Source organism: Oncorhynchus gorbuscha, linkage group LG20 (assembly GCF_021184085.1).
Source record: "Oncorhynchus gorbuscha isolate QuinsamMale2020 ecotype Even-year linkage group LG20, OgorEven_v1.0, whole genome shotgun sequence".
NCBI classification, from domain to species: domain Eukaryota; kingdom Metazoa; phylum Chordata; class Actinopteri; order Salmoniformes; family Salmonidae; genus Oncorhynchus; species Oncorhynchus gorbuscha.
Window position 1 is genome coordinate 37,088,325 of NC_060192.1, and position 7,500 is coordinate 37,095,824.

At 55.5% G+C, this 7,500-nt stretch overlaps 1 protein-coding gene across 2 annotated transcripts in view; it reads right to left on the minus strand.

Annotated features, from left to right (window-relative positions):
- dclk1a (doublecortin-like kinase 1a) overlaps positions 1-7,500 on the minus strand; it is a 256,000-nt gene that overhangs the window by 20,572 nt on the left and 227,928 nt on the right. The gene's annotated exons all lie outside the window — the stretch shown is intronic.

Sequence of the window (7,500 nt, forward strand, 5' to 3'; positions counted from 1 at the left end):
GGGGAGGGGAGGGGAGAGAGGGGAGGGGAGGGGAGAGGGGAGGGAGGGGAGAGGAGAGAGGAGAGGGGAGAGGAGAGAGGGAGGGGAGAGGAGGGGAGAGGAGAGGAGAGAGGGAGGGGAGGGGAGAGAGGGGAGGGGAGAGGAGAGAGGGGAGGGGAGAGGAGAGAGGGGAGGGGAGAGGAGAGAGGGGAGGGAGAGGAGAGAGGGAGGGAGAGGAGGGGAGGGAAGAGGGGAGGGGAGAGGGGAGGGGGGGAGGGGAGAGGAGAGGGAGGGGAGGGGAGAGAGGGAGGGGAGAGGAGAGGGGAGGAGAGAGGGGAGGGGAGGGAGAGGAGAGAGGGAGGGAGAGGAGGGGAGAGGAGAGAGGGAGGGGAGGGGAGAGGAGAGAGGGAGGGAGAGAGGGAAGGTGAGAGGAGAGGGGAGGGAGAGAGAGAGGGGAGGGGGAGAGAGGGAGGGGAGAGGGGAGGGGAGGGAGAGGAGAGAGGGGAGGGGAGGGGAGGGAAGGTGAGAGGAGAGGGGGAGGGAGAGGAGAGGGGAGGGGAGAGGGGAGGGAAGGTGAGAGGAGAGGGGAGGGAGGGAGAGGGAGAGGGAGGGAGAGGGAGGGAAGGTTAGAGGAGAGGGAGGGAAGGTGAGAGGAGAGGGGAGGGAGAGGAGAGAGGGGAGGGGAGAGGGGAGGGAAGGTGAGAGGAGAGGGGAGGGAGAGGAGAGGGGAGGGAGAGGGGAGGGAAGGTGAGAGGAGGGGAGGGGAGAGGGAGGGGAGGGGGAGGGGAGGGAAGGGAGAGGAGAGGGAGGGGAGAGGAGAGAGGGGAGGGGAGAGGGGAGGGAAGGTGAGAGGAGAGGGGAGGGAGAGGAGAGAGGGAGGGGAGAGGGGAGGGAAGGTGAGAGGAGAGGGGAGGGGAGAGGAGAGAGGGGAGGGGAGAGAGGGGAGGGAGAGGGGAGGGGAGGGAGAGGGAGAGGGGAGGGGAGAGAGGGGAGGGGAGAGGGGAGGGGAGGGGAGAGGAGAGGGAAGGAGAGGAGAGGGGAGGGGAGAGGAGAGAGGGGAGGGAGAGAGGGAAGGTGAGGAGAGGGAGGAGAGGAGAGGGGAGGGGAGGGGAGGGGGAGGGGAGAGGGGAGAGGAGGGAGGGGAGGGGAGGGAGGGAAGGAGAGAGGAGAGGGGAGGGGAGAGGAGAGAGGGAGGGAGAGGGAGGGAAGGTGAGAGGGAGGGGAGGGGAGGGGAGAGGAGAGAGGAGGGGAGAGGGGAGGGAAGGTTAGAGGAGAGGGAGGGAAGGGAGAGGAGAGGGGAGGGGAGAGGGAGGGGAGGGGAGGGGAGGGAAGGTGAGAGGAGAGGGAGGGAGGAGGGGAGAGGAGAGAGGGGAGGGGAGAGGGGAGGTGGAGGAGAGGAGAGGGGAGAGGGGAGGAGGGGAGGAGAGGAGAGGGGAGGGGAGGGAGAGGAGAGAGGGGAGGGAGAGGGGAGGGAAGGTGAGAGGAGAGGGAGGGGAGAGGAGAGAGGGAGGGGAGTGGAGGGAAGGTGAGAGGAGAGGGGAGGGGAGAGGAGAGAGGGGAGGGGAGAGGGGAGGGAAGGTGAGAGGAGAGGGGAGGGGAGGGGAGAGGAGAGAGGGAGGGGAGAGGGGAGGGAAGGTTAGAGGAGGGGGAGGGAAGGTGAGAGGAGAGGGAGGGAAGGTGAGAGGAGAGGGGAGGGGAGAGGAGAGAGGGGAGGGGAGAGGGGAGGGAAGGTGAGAGGAGAGGGGAGGGGAGGGGAGGGGAGGGGGGGAGAGAGGGGAGGGGAGGGGAGGTGAGAGGAGAGGGAGGGGAGAGGAGAGAGGGGAGGGGAGAGGGGAGGGAAGGTGAGAGGAGAGGGAGGGGAGAGGAGAGAGGGGAGGGAGAGGGGAGGGAAGGTGAGAGGAGAGGGGAGGGGAGGGAGGGGAGGGAGAGGAGGGAGGGGAGAGGAGAGAGGGGAGGTGAGAGGAGAGGGGAGGGGAGAGGAGAGAGGGGAGGGAGAGGGGAGGGAAGGTGAGAGGAGAGGGGAGGGAGGGGAGAGGAGAGAGGGGAGGGAGAGGGGAGGGAAGGTGAGAGGAGAGGGAGGGGAGGGGAGAGGAGAGAGGGGAGGGGAGAGGGAGGTGAGAGGAGAGGGGAGGGGAGAGGAGAGAGGGGAGGGGAGAGGGGAGGGAAGGTGAGAGGAGAGGGGAGGGGAGGGAGAGGAGAGAGGGAGGGGAGAGGGGAGGGAAGGTGAGAGGAGGGGGAGGGGAGAGGAGAGAGTGGAGGGGAGAGGGAAGGTGAGAGGAGAGGGGAGGAGAGAGGAGAGAGTGGAGGGGAGAGGGAAGGTGAGAGGAGGGGAGGGGAGGGGAGAGGAGAGTGTGGAGGGGAGAGGGAAGGTGAGAGGGGGGGGGGGGGGGGAGAGGAGAGAGGGGAGGGGAGAGGGGAGGGAAGGTGAGAGGAGAGGGGAGGGGAGAGGGGGGGAGAGGAGAGGGGAGGGGAGGGAGAGAGGGAGGGGAGAAGGGAGGGAAGGTGAGAGGAGGGGGAGGGAGAGGAGAGAGGGGAGGGGAGAGGGGAGGGAAGGTGAGAGGAGAGGGGAGGGGAGAGGAGAGAGTGGAGGGAGAGGGAAGGTGAGAGGAGAGGGGAGGGGAGAGGAGAGAGGGGAGGGGAGAGGGGAGGGAAGGTGAGAGGAGAGGGGAGGGGAGGGGAGAGGAGAGAGGGGAGGGGAGAGGGGAGGGAAGGTTAGAGGAGAGGGGAGGGAAGGTGAGAGGAGAGGGGAGGAAATGAGAGGGGAGGGAAGGTGAGAGGAGAGGGAGAGGGGAGGGAAGGTGAGAGGAGGGGGAGGGGAGAGGAGAGAGGGGAGGGGAGAGGGGAGGGAAGGTGAGAGGAGAGGGGAGGGGAGGGGAGAGGAGAGAGGGGAGGGGAGAGGGGAGGGGAGAGGAGAGAGGAGGGGAGAGGAGAGAGGGGAGGGGAGAGGGGAGGGAAGGTGAGAGGAGAGGGGAGGGGAGAGGAGAGAGGGAGGGGAGAGGGGAGGGAAGGTGAGAGGAGGGGGGGGGAGAGGAGAGAGTGGAGGGGAGAGGGAAGGTGAGAGGAGAGGGGAGGGGAGAGGAGAGAGTGGAGGGGAGAGGGAAGGTGAGAGGAGGGGAGGGGAGGGGAGAGGAGAGTGTGGAGGGGAGAGGGAAGGTGAGAGGAGGGGGAGGGGAGGGGAGAGGAGAGAGGGGAGGGGAGAGGGGAGGGAAGGTGAGAGGAGAGGGAGGGAGAGGAGAGAGGGGAGGGGAGAGGGGAGGGGAGAGGAGAGGGGAGGGGAGGGAGAGAGGGGAGGGGAGAAGGGAGGGAAGGTGAGAGGAGGGGGAGGGGAGAGGAGAGAGAGGAGGGGAGAGGGGAGGGAAGGTGAGAGGAGAGGAGAGGGGAGAGGAGAGAGTGGAGGGGAGAGGGAAGGTGAGAGGAGAGGGAGGGGAGAGGAGAGAGGGGAGGGGAGAGGGGAGGGAAGGTGAGAGGAGAGGGAGGGGAGGGGAGAGGAGAGAGGGGGAGGGAGAGGGGAGGTGAGAGGAGAGGGGAGGGGAGAGGAGAGAGGGGAGGGGAGAGGGAGGGAAGGTGAGAGGAGAGGGAGGGGAGGGGAGAGGAGAGAGGGAGGGGAGAGGGGAGGGAAGGTGAGAGGAGAGGGAGGGGAAGTGAGAGGAGAGGGGAGAAAATGAGAGGGGAGGGAAGGTGAGAGGAGAGGGGAGAGGGGAGGGAAGGTGAGAGGAGAGGAGACGACAGGAGAGGGCCAAGAGATGAGAGGGGAGGGAGAGAGGGGAGGGGAGAGGAGAAAGGGGAGGGGAGGGGAGAGGGGAGAGGGGAGGAGAGGAGAGAGGGGAGAGAGGAGTGGGGAGGAGATGAGAGGGGAGAGGGAGGGGAGAGGAGAAGGGAGGAGAGGAAAGGAAAGGGGAGAGAGGGAGGGGGAGGGAGAGGAGATAGGTGAGAGAGGGGAGGAGAGGAGAGGGGGGAGAGAGGAGAGGGAGGAGATGAGAGGGGAGAGGAAAGGGCAGGGGAGAGAGGGGAGGGGGAGAGGAGAGGTGAGAGAGTTGAGACAGGGAAGAGAGGGGAGGGAGGGGAGAGAGGTGAGAGTGGGGAGAGGGAGGGAGAGGAGAGGAGAGAGGAGAGGAGAGGAGAGGAGAGGAGAGGAGAGGAGAGGAGAGGAGAGGAGAGAGAGGAGAGGAGAGGAGAGGAGAGGAGAGGAGAGGAGAGGAGAGGGGTGAGTGGTTAGGGAGGAGAGAGGAGGAGAGGAGGAGAGGGTAGAGTGGAGAGAGGAGAGGAGTGGAGAGAGAGGGGAGTGGTGAGAGAGGGAGGCGTTAGGGAGGGGAGAGAGGGGGAGGTGAGATAGGGGAGAGGTGAGGAGAGGAGAGGGGTGAGTGGTTAGGGAGGAGAGAGGAGGAGAGGGGAGAGGAGTGGAGAGAGAGTGGAGTGGTGAGAGAGGGGAGGGGTTAGGGAGGGGAGAGTGGGGGGAGGTGAGATAGGGTAGAGGAGAGGAGAGGGGTTAGAATAACTGTGAGGAAAGGGTCGAGCTTAGCTACCTAGAAATAGGTTACAATACAATATATTTTCATATGGCCACGGTAAGACGCATCGAATACTTACAGTGAAATGTATTTATAGAACAGCACAAATGTATGTAGCATGATTCAGTCATTTAGCTACTAAATGTAGTCATTCATTCTGACTGGTAAGAGGTTAAAGGTTAAGGTTAAAGGTTAAAAGGCAACTCTGACACTTTTACCATTTCAGTTGTTATTATTAAGTATTTAGTTTTGGCCTACACAGTTTTCGTGTAATTTTATGATTTAATGTCTTTTGACTGTTCAGTCACGTGCAAAACTGGAAATTGCTTCTCTGTGACGTTTTCAATTAGGATCTCTGAGGAAGACTAATAAAACAATGATGGCCATCAAATTCAGCCATCTATATAACCCTGTCTGTAGTTTCTGATCGTATTCAGCCATCTATATAACCCTGTCTGTAGTTTCTGATCGTATTCAGCCATCTATATAACCCTGTCTGTAGTTTCTGATCGTATTCAGCCATCTATATAACCCTGTCTGTAGTTTCTGATCGTATTCAGCCATCTATATAACCCTGTCTGTAGTTTCTGATCGTATTCAGCCATCTATATAACCCTGTCTGTAGTTTCTGATCGTATTCAGCCATCTATATAACCCTGTCAGTAGTTTCTGATCGTATTCAGCCATCTATATAACCCTGTCAGTAGTTTCTGATCGTATTCAGCCATCTATATAACCCTGTCAGTAGTTTCTGATCGTATTCAGCCATCTATATAACCCTGTCTGTAGTTTCTGATCGTATTCAGCCATCTATATAACCCTGTCAGTAGTTTCTGATCGTATTCAGCCATCTATATAACCCTGTCTGTAGTTTCTGATCGTATTCAGCCATCTATATAACCCTGTCTGGAGTTTCTGATCGTATTGGATCTCCCTTTGTCTAATAACATCTGGAAATATTTTAAATAGACACTCGAAAGCTACGTTCGTGTCACGTTCGCTGTCATCGTGGAAATGACCGGACTAAGGTGCAGCATGGTGAGCTTACATTTCTTTTATTGATAAATGTCGCCAACAAAACAAGGAACAATGAAACGACCGTGAAGCTTACTTAGGCTATAATGCCACTAACAAATACAAAAGGAAAAAAGGCTGCCTAAGTATGATTCCCAATCAGAGACATCGATAGACGGCCAAAACATAGAAACAAAGAACATAGAGTTTCCCACCCGAGTCACACCCTGACCAACCAAACATAGAGAATAAAAAGATCTCTACGGTCAGGGTGTGACATGGCGTGGCAACATCATGTTGTGGGGGTGCTGTGCTGCAGGGGGGACTGGTGCACTTCACAAAATAGATGGTTTCATGAGGAAGAAACATGATGTGGATATATTGAAGCATCATCTCAAGACATCAGTCAGGAAGTTAAAGCTTGGTCACAAATGGGTCTTCCAAACGGACAATGACCTCAACCATTGTCGTAGCAGAATCAGAATTCTTTAGGTAACATTTATAAATAAGATGTTTTATTAATTTTCATAAGCATGCTTATGTGGGATAAGTTACTTGGGCCCAGAGAGGGGACAGGTCGGGTTAGTCTTATTTGTGAATGTGCCTGTAAATTATTCCTAAACCATGTGAAGGGATGGTGTGATGAATGGGGAACCAGTTAGGTGGCTCCACAATGTCTGTGTGCCAGTCACGTCTCTGTGTAAGCTTGTCTAGGTGGGGTTGTATTTGATATATGCCATTGGATGAGGTAATGTTTTTGGTTCTAAGTGGTACCAAGAACGAGTTAAGAGCTTTGGTTTAGGAGACCAACCTGAACGATAATTTATAGCTAATGCTGTAAATTAGGGTATACTGCTTTTTCTGGTAAAATGTTCTTTGTATAATGTTTCTAACATCTGTTATTCGTCATGTGAGTTTTGATGGGTGTGTCTTGGCTATAAATTATACCAAGGACTGTTTTGTAAGCACTCTCAGAGAATTCATTTATAGACACCGAATTGATCTGAGAGTCACAGGGTTGTGATGAAGCTCATATAATTAAAGATGGATGTTATGATAGCTCTGACTTGTGTGTGGTTTGCTCTCTCATGATTTGGTAAATACAGGACATTTCCATGACAGCGTACTTCCAAAGTTGTGGCAAAATGGCTGAAGGACAACAAAGTCAAGGTATTGGAGTGGCCATCACAAAGCACTGACCTCAATCCTATAGAAAATTTGTGGGCAGAACTGAAAAAGCGTGTGCGAATAAGGAGGCCTGCAAGCCTGACTCAGTTACACCAGCTCTGTCAGGAGGAATGGGCCAAAATGCATCCAACTTATCATGGGAAGCTACCCAAAACGTTTGACCCAAGTTAAACAATTTAAAGGCAATGCTACCAAATACTAATTGAGTGTATGTAAACTTCTGACCCACTTAGAATGTGATGAAAGAAATAAAAGCTGAAATAAATTGTTGTCTCTACTATTTTTCTGACTTTCACATTCTTAAAATAAAGTTGTGATCCTAACTGACATAGGACAGGGAATTTATTTACTAGGATTAAATGTCAGGGATTGTGAAAAACTGAGTTGAAATGTAATTGGCTAAGGTGTATGTAAACTTCTGACTTCAACTGTAAGCCTTAAAGGGGCACTCTTGTATTTTGAGGCAGGCTAGAATAAGCTAAGTTACCAATGGGCAGAGGGTAGGATATATTTCAGAGGGTAGGATACATTTTAGAGGGTAGGATATATTTTAGAGGGTAGGATATATTTTAGAGGGTAGGATATATTGTAGAGGGTAGGATACATTTTAGAGGGTAGGATACATTTTAGAGGGTAGGTTACATTTTAGAGGGTAGGATACATTTTAGAGGGTAGGATATATTTTAGAGGGTAGGATATATTTTAGAGGGTAGGATATATTTTAGGATATATTTCAGAGGGTAGGATATATTTCAGAGGGTAGGATACATTTCAGAGGGTAGGAGAGGGAGGATATTTTTAGAGGGTAGGA